At 46.5% G+C, this 14,509-nt stretch overlaps 1 protein-coding gene across 1 annotated transcript in view; it reads right to left on the bottom strand.

The window, feature by feature from the left end:
* nav3 (neuron navigator 3) overlaps window positions 1–14,509 on the bottom strand; it is a 277,510-nt gene that overhangs the window by 216,876 nt on the left and 46,125 nt on the right. The window lies entirely within an intron of this gene.

Here is a 14,509-nt window from a genome sequence, read left to right as displayed (position 1 = left end):
CACGGGCGTGTTCTTAGAGGCATTTTTTTGACAGCAGCATGATGTGGGATCTGGGTTAATATGACAGAGTCAGAGTCAATGCTGAAATAGACTGATGCTGAGGATTGGGGGCCGGGGGGGGGCGGAGTTGAGGAGGGGGGGGGAGGGTGCAGGTCCTGAAATAACCATAGAACTCTGTGCACCATAGGTGGTGCCCACAGGGAGGAATGCAGCCCCACACCAGACACGTTCTGCTGTGGACCCAGTCTGCCTCTCTCACTAATTGGCCCGACCTGCTATGCTGACCAACCGGCAAGGTGGGCCCGTCTTAATCCCAGCAGAACCAATTCAGCAACCTGCTCCAAAACCTTCACGCTTCGATAATAAGGAGATGCACCTCTGTCCTCGTGTACCGTCCACTTTAAGTGGAACTTTTTTTTCTTTGTACATTTTCCAAGGCTTTGTACAATACGAGGAGCGTTAAGGTTATTCTTCAGACCTTTTCTTAAGAAAATCCTTAACCGCACTAAATGAAATGAATTGAGGTTTAAAAAAAAAAAAAAACGGTGCGGTAGGAGGCAGAAACAAGTACTGTGTGAAGACACAAAGCGACAAAACAGTCCGGTAATAATATCAGCGCACTGGAAGACTACAAGAAATCACAGGCCGTGTCATGACACTGAGGAAAGAAATGATCACAATATTGCACGTAGCGCTCTGCAGCGAAAAAGGGGGGGAAAATCGAAGCAAACAGTGGATAATGGCGGCGCCCTCAAGTTCATTCTCAGCCATTGTGCGCCTTCCACCTCCTCGCAAAGGGGCCCTAAAAGGATTTTCAGCAAATCTCTCTTAATGAGGGCCTGATTGGTACTGCCTGGAAAAAAAAAACACACACACACACACACACACACACACACAAAGCCAAAAATGACCCCGGCTTCCCTGTTGTCACGGTAACCGACGGGGAAACTAGCTAGGGGCTGCAGGTAAGGCGCGATGCGGTAATCAGCGAATGGGAGCAGAGGGTACACCCGGGGTCCGGCCGAACGCTCGTTTAATCAAACCCAACAGAACAGGGTCACTTTTTCCATTTTCCATCCTGTTTTTGTGATCATTTGTTTTTTTTTTTTTTATTCATAAGAAAATAAACATGGAACAAATACAATATAAAACTTCCCCCCTTCCTCCCTCCCAAAATATAGTAACCCCCCCCCCCCCCCTTGGAAACACCCCCCCCACCTTCCCCCACCCACCCACCCTTGGGGCTAAAAGATACAGAAAAATAAATAAATAAATTCACAATAGGGACTTCGCACTGTTCCATCTCTCTCCTAATGAAAAGCGGGGGTGTTCGCCTGCATGTTCTGACCTTTCCTAAAACACTGAGCGCATACGTTTCTTTACTTGGACATCCATATTAGCGATGGCACAGCTGTCTTATATGGCAAAGTGAAACCGGGGAAACCAAACGGAAGTACTGCAGGGTCTACACACCCAGAGGCATGCCCACGCAGTCATGGTGTTTTGCGGAGCTCAAAAAGGGATCAGTTTACACGGTTTGGAGTCGGGCCCAGGCCCATTCCACCCCCCACCCCCCACCCCCCCGCCTCCCCATCCCTTCCTCGTCCCGAGCCCGTCTCAACGGAGCAGATCCGGATTCCCCCCCCCCCCCCGCTCGTTCATTCGCTCAGTGCTCGTCTCGCCAGGCCGCGTCACCGTGACAAACAGCCGTGTCGTCCCCCCGGCAACGCATTACAACACGCCGTCCCACAATCCCCTCCTCCCGCCGTCCGGCCCATCAGCGGAGACGCGCCGGCTCAAAATCCGCTTCCCTTCGCCGAGAACGCAGCAGCGCAACGACAGAGTTACACTCAGATCACAACTCCCACACTACACCGCCACTGCACATATACACACACCTATACACACACACACACACACACACACACACACACAGATCTCCGTTCCTCACCACCTACCCAGTATGCCGCGCGTAATCCCATAATGCCGAGTCGGGATTAAAGATGGAATCTCATTACAGGCTAACATGGGGAATGCGCTGGTGTCTGAAAAGCCTGTTTAAAGGAAAACCTAAAATACTGACAATATAATTTATCCTATGAAATCTGTTTTTGATGCCATTAGCTGTTAAAGAGTAGGGGGGGGGGGGTCATGGTGCTCTACCATTTAACCAGCTACTAAATCTCTGGTCTTCTCTCTAAACTGACCTGACTGGAGGGATCAAAGGTCACAGGAGGGTCATCACATTGCTACTCTGATTTACGCCCTGTCCTCGCACTGTCAGAACACCTTATTTATGCATTTCATTAGCGAAGATATATGCAGGCATTATCAACCACAGCAGTCACCAACACGTAAGGTCTCGGTATTTCACTTCAATTTATGTCTCATTTAAATGCTGTGCCTCCAGGTGGTTGGAGAAAGGTTCTGTCCCATTATACGAAACCCAAGATATTCCAAAGTTCACTAACTGTGAAAAGCTATTTCAACAAACACTCCAAGAACGGTCTCCGATGTTCCTCCCTAGTATGGGGCTCAGTTAGAAAGACTGAGTAATGCTACAGCATTCTGGCCGCACATTTGTTGATGCTCTCTGTCCTCAGGTGAAGCCCCAGTCAGTCTACTCATTATTGTGCTGTTACTAGGAAATATCAGCACTCAACCATGGAACAGGTACTTGAGTCCTTGTTAATCACACATGATCCAGAGAACGTGCTAACATGCTCTCTCTTCTAAGTTCATTCTAGGGCCTGTAGGTCTGTACACCAGGGCATTTCATGGATATTTGGTCACCAGCTCAGTTTCAGGGTATGGTATTCTTGTTAAATGCACTCCGATACTTAACCCAGCGTTTCCCAACCTGGTGTGCCATCAGGCCAGGTCAGGTATACAGTGTGAAAAATCCTTTTAAAAACATTTAAAAGTTCACATGAATTTTGTTTTTTTGAACTTAAATGATTAAATCCCCTTCACAAAATCTGAAATAAAATGGCATTAAAATGCATATCACTTCATTAAAAACCCCCTAACATTTAGGCCTAACTGTTGACACGTCACATCAAGCACATCGCTGGCTGTTTGACAGGGGCGCGCCAGGAGATCCTGTAAATTTGGGAACTGAGTCACGGAAGGAAAAAGGTTCGGGAAACACTCGCAGACAGCAGGCCAGCGCAGCCACAGCACGCGTTGTCATGAGCAACAAAGCGAAGAAAAGATGCCAATGGAGCGATTAAACCAATTTAAAGGTCAGTAGTGTGCATCTGGGCTCCCTGATTAAGTGCCCTGTTTAAGGCAGCACGTGTTAACGAAGCGGGGCTCCAATTAACGGTCGCCTGGAGGACGGCCTCACAAACAAAGGCCCGCAGAGACCAACAGGTTTGTGGGGAAAGCTCGGTGACCTGGTGTTGTGTGGCGTTTATGCGATGCCGTGAAAATCAGCCTTTATTTAATGCAGTGCTCGAAGACACACTGAGGGATCGGTGCCCTCTTTTTCCCCCCCAAGAGTGCCGACCTTACAGACAAATGAAATGAACAATGAAAACCCACGCCATTTACAAAACGCAAAATTTTAAAAAAACATTAAATGAATCTCTATAAATGACTAAGACCTCAGTCAAAAGATAAGAACGATAATGTAACGTTAATTAAAACTTTCGCAGTTTTTTAAAATCAGATTCCTGAAAAGACATCACACTACACCGTGCGCAGGGGTGAGGCCCCACAGCTAGCCTTAAGCCTACAGACGGGAGCATCGCCATCGCCCCCACCCCCCCAATCCCCCAACCCGCCAATTCATCCAAGTCAGCTCTGCAGACGATAGGATGGCCTGCGGGGCAGGGACCCTGGGGTCTCTGTGCTCGTTTGCTCGGGTCTGAACCGGCTCAGAGCGGTCAGCTCTGCGAGCGATTGAACGGCCTGTGGGACAGGGACCCTGGGGTCTCCGTGCTCGTTTGCTCGGGTCTGAACCGGCTCAGAGCGCAGAAGGTCAGCCAGGAAGTTCCACTACGCCGCCTGCAATTTACGTCCCCTCTGTCTCCCCCTCTCTCACTCCCTCCGTCCCCCCACTCCCCCCTCCCCACTCCCTCCGCTAACACTGCACACATGGGACCTGCAGATACAATCAATCACAGATTCAAGCGTGCGAATCTGGAATAGTACTTCACTGCACGTCAGTGTGTGTGTGCATGTGTGTGCGCGTGCATGTATGTCTGTGTGTCTGTGCCTGTGCCTGTGTGTGTGTGTGTGTGTGTGTGTGTGTGTGCGCGCGTGCGCGCGTGCGTACTGCATCACATTCAGCTGGTGTTTACTTCATAAATACTGAGGTCACACGTATGTGGCACTTTGACATAGTTAGTGCCTGTAATTGCTATAATGCTCATTGAATTATGCTTCCAGTGTATTTATTTGCATCAGTGCATGAAGCCTGGAGTCAGAATACAAATGCACGCCACAAAAGCACCGCATAAAAAATGGTGCTGGCAAGAAAGAGAACGCCATTGAAATATCAGACGGGCGCAGTAATGGGCAGCTACTGACTGTCAGAAAGTTCTAGATTTGGCCCCCCGTTAAGAGCCAGACTCATCTGTGAGGCACTGAAGCAATGCGGAGCGCGCGTTTGATTACATTCAAGGGCAGACAAGTCAGTCCTTTTTGTTCAATTAGATGCAGTGCCTGCTACCGGTCTCTTCGAGGCACCCTGCAGACCGGCTGATAAGGAGAGAAGCAGAACAGAGCCATGAAAACTGATATTTAAGAAGTGCCAGGTAGGTTTTTGTGAGATGGGGAAAATATATCAAACAGCTGGAAGTGGAGCAAAGCACAGTCTGAAAGAAGAATATATGCTTTTTCTTTTTTCCAGACATAGTTTCAGATCAGAGGAAAACATTTTGTATTTTCATGGCAATTTTATATTTAAAAAAAAAAAAAAAAAAAAAAGCTCAGCAGCCCTCAGGCGAAATAATGGGAAAAGTTTTATTTGACAAATGAAGTCCATTACAGTTCAGAGAAAACAATCATAATGCAAAAGAAAATGTCCTTATACTTCACCCATCAAGACTGGCGCTAAATTCACAAAGTATTGATCTGCTACGTACACACACACACACACACACAGACACACACACACACACACACACACTTGTTCTCACATGCGCTGTACAGCAGGACTCTGGCAGGTGTCTTCCTCAGTGAGCCCAGAGAGATGTTTATCACGGAAATCCACTTGCGCCTTATTAACCCCTCATGTGAGAAGAGCTCTCTGTCTCAGGCAGAGCAGAGCACCGCCAAGTGATAGCGACAGAGCGATAGCATCGAGGAGAGACGTGCCCGGGGGGGGGGGGTGGGGGGGAGGGGGGTACGCGGAGGTGGGGGTGGGGTTGGGGGGAGGGGGGTACGCGGAGGTGGGGGTTAGCTTTCGTTACTCCAGCAATCCCTGCCGGTGCACTCCTCCACAGAGCGCACCTCGGGCAAGAGCGATAGGCACAGAAACACCCCCCCTCACCCCTTCACCCCCCCCGACACACAACTTCCCCCACCCGCGCGGAGAGGAATATGCGCTGCACTGATGAAATTTTAATGGTCCTCTTAGGAAGAATAATGAACAGGCCTGTCCCTGGAGGGGATCCACACACACGCGCATGCATACACGCACACGCATGCACACAGACACACACGCATGTGCATGCACACAGGCACACACACGCAGGCACGCACGCACACAGAGAAGCACACACACAGACACACCCACATGTGCACACACATGCACACAGGCACGCATGCACACACCCACACATGCGCGTGCACACACACACACACGCTCACACTAGTCAACATCAAACACACACACAGACACCTCCCCTCTCCTCCCAGTCAGCAGATAGGAGGGGAGAGCAGGCAGAGGATCCAGCCTTTCAGCTGACACACACCACGCTGAACAAAGAGAGAGAGAGAGAGAGAGAGAGAGAGCGAAAGAACACTTACAATTACATCCTCCGCTTCTCTACACAGTAAGGCCAGTACCGAACACTTACAATCACATCCTGCACTTCTCCACACAACCAAGCCAGTACCGAACACACACAATCACATCCTTCACTTCCCAACACAATCCGGCCAGTACTGAACACTTACATTGGCACCCATCCTCTTCAGTACAACACTGTTGTGAGGGGCGCTCCACAATCAGCTTGACCGATTGTTAGACGGTGAGCATTTTGAAAGGGCAGCCCGATCTCCATCTCAATTCATTCCTATGTTAACTGAGTGCACACAGGGAAAGTTAATGCACAAAATTTACTGCTGTTAAAAGAAGAAAAAAGCAATAAAAATGCTTTGAAAAGCAGTTTTCGGTCCGTCTGAATGAATGTTTATGCTTTCACTGCGTTTGGAAAGTGTTTATGCGCTCTGAATTCGAAGGTCATTTCCTTAATCAGCAGCTGTAATGCACGATGCTCTCCACATCTCTCCTCGTTTCCCCACAATCTGGCGCAGTTGTTATAAGTCACTTCGATTGCCTTGTGAATCTCAATAAAACAGTGCAGGTTATATACATACATTATTAAGAGCACAAAGACCCATAATACAACCACTGGATCAAAGCTTCTACTCTAACATAGCACCTCCTTAAATGCATTACTATAAGCGATGCTGGGAGATGGAAAAAAATAGTTCTTTATTCCAGTCTTTATGACGAAACTATACCAAGCCTCCATAATGACCACACTGTACAACTGCTGTGCTGGTGTGGAGGCCAGACACCTGGTCACTACATTCCATTCCATGTATTTGTAAGTAAGTGCATACCGAAGGTCACTGGAACCACTACAAAACACAGGTCCGATAAGGTACTACACTCATTGTGTAACGGTTATCCATAGCCATGAACACGTTGAGTCCAGCTCACACAGTAATAGCATAGGCTAGGTCAGACAATTATGGTAAGTCAAACTAGAAGGCAATGACAGGGAGCTACAACATCAAGATAACGATACAAGTGCAATATAGGTGCCGGATGGAGATACAAGTGTAGCATGAAAGTTCTAGAGGAACAAGATAGAAGGCCATAAGTGATAAGATCGATCCTAGATTGAGAGTGCCCTACAGAGGGGTGAAAAGGCATGAAAGGAAATGGCTATCAGCGAAGGTACCGGATTACTTCCGGGTTCAAGCAGAGTTGTGAACTAGGCGAGTGGCATGAAACAGACAGGACACACTCCTGGCTTTTTTGTCACACCAGGGCAGGGTAGCCCCGAGTCTCCCACGGTTTCTCGGGTCATGACCGCGAAAAAAACCATCCCGAGCACCCACCACCAGCTGCCCAAAGATCACGAGCCGTCCCGCGTGATCCATGGCCCTTTCGCCTAATGGGGTGCAGCTCTCCTGTAGCGCCCTATGGGGGGGTTTACAGTGCGTAAAACAGGCCCCGAGTCCAGCGCAAGCGTGGTGCAGTGACGCGTACGCTTATCCTCCGTGCTCCCTCAGTGGATGCAGGTGTAAACAGATGATGCAAAGAGTGAACTCAGAAAAAGGCGGGGAAAACATCTGTAAATGTTATAAGATAATGGCTACACTTTGTCCCTCTCACACCTGTTCACTTCAACGTAATGCTTACTGTGTTTACAATTTGCTTCTGTGAAATGAAACATTGTATGTATGTTACCTACGGGAAGTTCACTCGTTCGCAGATTAAAGAAAGAACAGAAACGCTGTCCCATTTACACTGAGCGCTAACTAGCAGCCAGAACAAAAGCCTCAGTATTCAAAATCTCTGTGGACAATGACAGGAATTAACCGTGTCTGTCTCACACACCGGAGCGAATTACCCCCCCGTCCTCCGATGGACCACAAATCCCCCTTTCGCAGGAGCGAGTGTGTTATTTACACATGTACTGAGGTAACTCAGCCCCCCCGAGGCTGTTCTGGAACTGATGCAGACCACACAGGCATAGAAGGTCCTAACCATAGGAACGGACACGATTTTGGATTTCGTAAAAAAAAAAAATTTTGAGCGGTTTCCACGGCAAATATTCCATTTCCTTCCTGGAATCAATTATGCGTTCGGGCTCCGTGGGTTTCCACCTCTCTCAGCCGACGGCGGCGGCATCTTAATTCAGATCTCAGCTGCTTAGGCAAACAGCTTTTCCATTTCCACGCCAATTTTTATTTCACTCCACTAGAGGTGAGCCACACTGGCAGTGCCGGGTGTCTCTGAAAAAATTTCAAGTGGGGGGGGGGGAAGAAAATTGCTGTCCATCTCCTGAGCACTTAAATGTAACCCCGTGCGCTTTCAAATGATGGAACAGCAGCTGTGTCATTTGCTATAATGGTTTTGTGCATCTGTCAGACAACATAACCATACAAATACAAAAAGGTATCTTCAAAAAAAAAAAAAAAAAAAAAAATCATACAATTATTTACCTTAGCGGAACATTTACTTGGTTCTAACATAAGATTATGTCCAAGCACAATTGTGTCTAATGAGTGTATCCACCATCGACAACAGTGTAAGGGTATTTCACAATGGAATTATGGGAAGTGGAAGGCTCGGCAACCCTAACTCACACATACACGAGCGACTGCTGAATGCTTGGTCTTCGTTTTCCCGCCTAATCTGTCCTGTGGGTACATTCACTTCACACAGAACCCCTCGATGGCTTTTTAAGAATCAGAGGCATATTCAAAGCACTGCAGTTTTTTTAGTTTTGTTTTGGTTTTTTTTTTTGCTTGCTAAAATCTTTTGAACTTTCTCCATCAGTGAGGAAACAAAGACATAGCAGCAGGAGTCAAAAACGTCTGTACTGAACGTTTAGCTTTCATTCCAGGTTCTTGCCATGAGGTTTAAAGCCCTATGTGATCACCCACATCAATGACGCATGTGATAATACGCAGACTTTGATTGGCTGAGAGATAATGAATTCAATTATAGCACAAAGGACATTTAATTATGTCGTGGAGGACACGTTTCCCCGTGCTTCCTCCTGGTCTCATCTTCAGTTCATCTTCATCACCCGTTCCTGTCATTTATTCATTAAATCATCCGTTACGTCATTAACACAGCCTTTAAAACAAGCCGCTTCGGGTTCCAAAATCGACGAATCGGCTTGCTATGAGCGCAGGCTTGGGTCCGCAGCCCTAAAATCCATCCAAGGCCTGACTGTCCCGACTGTGTCATTAAATGAATGTCTACGGGTTCACCTATAGCCGGATGCAGTTTGCTTTGTCCTAAGAGGCGTATGTTAGGTTTACATTGTCTGGGGTTTCCTAACTTACCGGTGCTCTATCTTCACCCAGCAGTGTGCCAGGAGCCAACCAGCCAATCAGTCGTCACACAGAAATATGCCTGTCATCTGTTTAATGTCATCTCTCCCGTAAGTACTCTGTGGCCTGTAGTAAAATAGCCAGGGGCTCAGAAATGAGTCTTTTGGGGGAGTGTGCTTTCCATGGGGGGGAGGGATGCTGTACCCTAACACAAGAAGAGAAGCACCACAGCAGATTTCCAGATTTGTAGATGTATGTCGCATTAAATGTATGTATGTATTTCAAAATCAGGACTACGTTAAACTGACTGGGATTTGTTTGCTTGTTTAAAGTCCTCATTTTCACAATGAATCTTGTTAGCTGCCCTTTAAAGATACTGCATGGGGTAGCAGGTGACAAAGGGGAAAATATTCCAAAACTAAAGTAGCACAGAAAGGTACACCTCATAAAATCGCAAGAAGAGTGGCTGCAGCTCAGTTCCTCTCCTAAACCGGCTGTACCTGTCCCAGGACTCTCTGTACAGCGAGGCCCATGATATACTGTTTTTAGCACCTGCGAAGCCCAACCAGTTTCCCCCCACAGACCCATGCACTGACGCTCTGAAACAGTTATTTTAAGGGGGTTAGACCTTACGGACACTGGCCTTACTTATTTATGTGCACAGCAGATGTTCATATCCAGGGCTGGCAGAGGGTGCTTCTTTTTTTTTGTTGTTGTTGCATATTATCTGTTCCTACAGCTGGGTTATTACTGGAGAGGTGCGCAGTTCAAACCTGCAACCTTCTGATTGCAGGTAAAGTTTCACCAGCACATCACATCATACCCAGGCTAGGAGTAACTGGGACCAGTATACAAGCCCAAGCTGCTACCCAACTTGCCCGACTTGGCGAACACATCAGTAGCTTTGTCTATCAAACGCACGCAGTCAGCCCACAGGTGCATAAACACATCACGCTCCTGATGTAGTCAAACAGGATAAATGCCTGCACTGTCGGTTTTTTAGCTTCCTCCCAGGGTCCCTAGCCGGCGCTAATACCTTTAATTGCGTCAATTTTCCTCGTAAAAAAACTAGATACGAGATACAGCTAGCAGACGCACGCTGAGGGTTTCCACCTGATGAATTCCGATTCAGCGGTCAAGAATCCCCCAGGGTGCTCAGCGAGTTTCCTTACAGATGAATTACGCCGTTGGATGACGCACAGGAGAGCTGGGTCCCCCCCCATCCCACTAACCCTAACCCCCCCACTCCCCCCCCCGCTAACCCCTCCTGCCCCATCTCCAAAGAGACCGCTGGAACGACTGGGGAAGACTTGGGGAAGGCCGCTGTTGCATAGCGTGTCTATTTTTATTTATTTATTTATTTATTTTTTTACAGCTCTTCTGACAATGCTTTGTGCCAGGAATACACACGGCTAGAGTTACGTATACTGAAGCGGAAAGGACCATTAAGACCGGAATTGTTTTTTGTTTTTTACATCTGCGCAGAGCAGTCCTTGATGGGCACATAATGTTTCGGTTTTTTTTTTTTTTTTTAATATTCTGAACGATTCAGAAATTAATGCCCCTGTTATTAAGTGACTTTTAGCAATGTGGAAAGGTAAATTTGTAAGATTGTAAAATTGGATACACTGGGTAGGAATCAAGCAGGAGTTATTATCATATCAAATCTCCCTTTTCTTTCAAACTCTTTCATTATTTTTGGCTGTTTGCCATTAATGTTCTTGTAAAACATACTGTTGCATTATTCTGGGCAGCATTCAGCAGCAGCAGTGAAAATAACACTCAAATCTCCCATATTTTTCTGAAAAATACTTCGGCTTCGGACCCTTCCAAAAACCGTGGCGACCAGTGTGTCTTGCAGGTGAGAGAAAAGTTTGAAAAATCGCTACTTAAGAACTTCACCCACACCGGGGAGCTCTGAACTGTACTGACCTGACACCGATCCCCCCCCCCACCCCCACCCCCCCCACTCAATGAATCACTGCCCTAAAATCACTACACTGCTCTGGTTCACTGACTGACTGTTTGCTTTTGTCTCCTGGTGCCTCATACAAACAAGCAAGACTTTTTCCCCACACCATGCAGTAAAATGTTACCATCCGTGTAGAACTTGGAACCGCAGGGTGTAGATCAGCCCAGCGGGACGCTCTGTCACACTCGGGGGCGGGGGGGGGGGGGGGGGGGGGGGGGGGAAGAGAACGAGGTCAATAAGGGTGAAGAATTTAAACTGGCCGGGGCTCCTCACTCAGACACCCCTGCACAGCTGAGTGAAAAAATATTAAATGTATTTTAAAACATTATACACAACCCACCTATCAAAGTAAACAAGGCAAGCGGTTGCTTTTAGGGGAAAAAAAGATACAGTACCTGTGCTTAGGTTAGGCAGCATTCGCCATTACCAGGTAATATTTCCTCCTGCTCAGTGAAAGGCTGTGCTTATAATTCATTAACCGAAAACTGAAAACGCAGCCATTCATCTGAACGCTGTGAACCTGTAGCACAGCCATTAATCTGAGTTCACAAGCACCTTTTTCCTGCAGCAGATTACAGTAAGCGACCACCCTAGTGGATTTGAACTGGCATCCCCCACTCTTACTGTGAGCTGCGCATGATTCTGCATTTCCTGCGTGAGAGTCCATTGACCCTGGGATTATACACGCACGGGGGAGATTAATACCCAGCAGAGCCGGTAGGAAGTGGAGGTAATTAAAGCTATAATACTACATGGGAAATAAAACATTCATGAGGAGAGAGAGAAGGGTTATTTAAATGCTCAGACGCTCTGCGAGCGAAGCCTTACGCCGAGAAAAGCCTGTTACATGAGTATGCTAAAAAGAGCCGTTTTGCAGCTGATATTGGAATGAAGAGAAAATTGATCGCGAGATAAAAATGAAAAGGGTTCCCCTAAAATCGTTTTGTGTTCCTTCAGTCCTTCAGAGTCACACCAGACAGAACAATTTAGACCTGGGACCAAATCGATTTCATTGATCTGTGTTGTGTACGTATTGCAGAGGCAAAAATGTAACCTAATGTAGCCCGTCATACGTTCAATATGATGGCATTTTACAGCACACTGCAAAGAATGCTCTGACTTTTCTGAGGGCTGTACTGTTATGCACCACCTGACCAGTCTGAATCTCATTTTTAACATTCCCGAGGTTTGCTCAATCATTGACCCAGCCCTGCCGAACGCATAAATAAAAGATAACAAATACACAGATTTCCTGAACTTAAAATCAATTGATTTTGTAGATTTTGCAGATTAAATCTGAAATGTTTAAATCCTAAAGACTAGGAGCTCAGTACAATAAGAGATATAACTAGCTTATTGAGCTAAAAAAAGAGGTCCCCTTTTAAGGCAACTAATCACATTCTTATTCCAGGTGTAGCAGGCCACCTGTAGTGCACAGAACATTCATCTTTTCTAAGCATTTCTCACAGGAATATGATAAGAGAAGCTGCTGGTTTCTATCTCATTGCCCTGTGCCAAAAAAAATCAAAATAAAAACCAGCAAATACTACGTCAAACAGATTTGCACACAATAAATATTCTAATACACTCCTTTGATGCATCGAAGCCAGACCAGCTTGTTTGGAGTTTTCCTTAAACAAACAGAGCAATTAGATCTGCACAATGGCTTGCTAATTACTGTTCAAATGGAACACAACAATTTTCACCAGCACGCCAAACCTCTGATTTTTTTGTTTTCATGCCAACAGCACACCCTATTTACTCTACATTACAACACCACAGCAGGGGTCACGGGTAGGAGAAAACATCTTTATTTGTTAAATACTACATTCCTCACAGACATAAAATATCAGAAAACTGCTAAATATCACACAGAATTCTAAATGGCTGCTGTGACCTGCAAAGTTTCACTTCACAGTTCTCAATAAAAAAAAAAATTAAAAAAAAAAAAAAAACATAATTCTGAGACATGCATAAATATTACCCTTAATCTGCACAGGGATCTAATTCAATTTGGGCCTGAAGCCGTTTTGAACCAGTTCCTTATACCATGAGCAAGAAAAAACCCCTTTTGGCCTTAAAGCCCTTCTAGATTACTCCCCCCCCCCCCCCCCCCCCCCCCCTCCCCCCTCCCCTTTTCCAACCGCCACTCAGGAAGCTTTGCAAATCAATAATGAATCGCATCAATTTTATGAGAGTTGGCCAACAGAACAGCCTTCGCGCCCTTCCCTTTCCAGAGACAGATATGGGCGGGAAGACGGGTCTCGAATCTCTCCATGGCAGGCTGGAAGCGGGCGAGGGCGTCTGGGGGGGGGGGGGGGGATAATTACCTCCCGGTTGAGAATGCAAGATGGGCTCCTCCGCTCTCATCTTGGGTGACAGATTTCACCCCCGAACCCCCCCCCCAAACACACTTCCACCCCCCAATTCTACCCCTCCCCCATCGGCTGTGTAGTTTTGAATGGCAGCAAACCCAGAGGAATCAAGGCGCCAGGGTTGAAGCAGAGACAGCCCTTTGAAGCATCTCCCTCCCTCCTGCCACCTCTCTTTCTGCTACTCGTACGCTTCTCATTAATTTGGGCATTCTTCACGAAACATACAACATAACACTGTTTTTCAGGAAAATGTGAACTATTTTTTAAGAATTTTTTATTTTTTTTTTAAAATATGAATTTAACAATGAAATAATTATGCCCTTTAACTGCAGAACAACCAGCGATAATTATAATGTGAAGATTATTAACCAAACTGCGCCTGGCGGTGCATGGTGTTACACCTCTGGGTGATTTTGGGAAGAGCTGGAGTCTGGATCAGCATTTTTCTTTAAAAAAATAATAATAATAATTTTTTAAACTTATGGTTAGAAAATTATCAGTTGGTTTCCAGCAGGCTCCTCAAAGTCGGTCAAAACGACGTGTCGGTAACGACTGAGGGTCCCCGTCAGCGCGAATCCCAACGAGGGGCGAACCGGATTAATAAGCGAGCTAATTAAATTGTCATGCATGATCACCGATCCTAAATTACTTGTCCATGTCACGGAAAGGACACACTGATGGCATGAAATACGGCAAGGCCCCGAGATGCCGTCAGCCAGACGGAAAGACCGGGAGCACACAAACGGAAAAAAAGAAACTGAAATGCATAAAACATAAATGCTTTAAGTATATTTAATTTTTTTTTTCTTTACCCTGCAATTCAAATTTCTTTTATATGGCAGGCATGATATTGCCACATTACATTACACTTGCCTTTTTGATTTATGGTGATCCAACGCCCCGGCAT

The sequence above is a fragment of the Anguilla anguilla genome, chromosome 7, assembly GCF_013347855.1.
Source record: "Anguilla anguilla isolate fAngAng1 chromosome 7, fAngAng1.pri, whole genome shotgun sequence".
Taxonomy (NCBI): Eukaryota; Metazoa; Chordata; class Actinopteri; order Anguilliformes; family Anguillidae; genus Anguilla; species Anguilla anguilla.
Note: the sequence above shows the minus strand (reverse complement) of the source record. Positions and strands in the feature narration are given on the sequence as shown.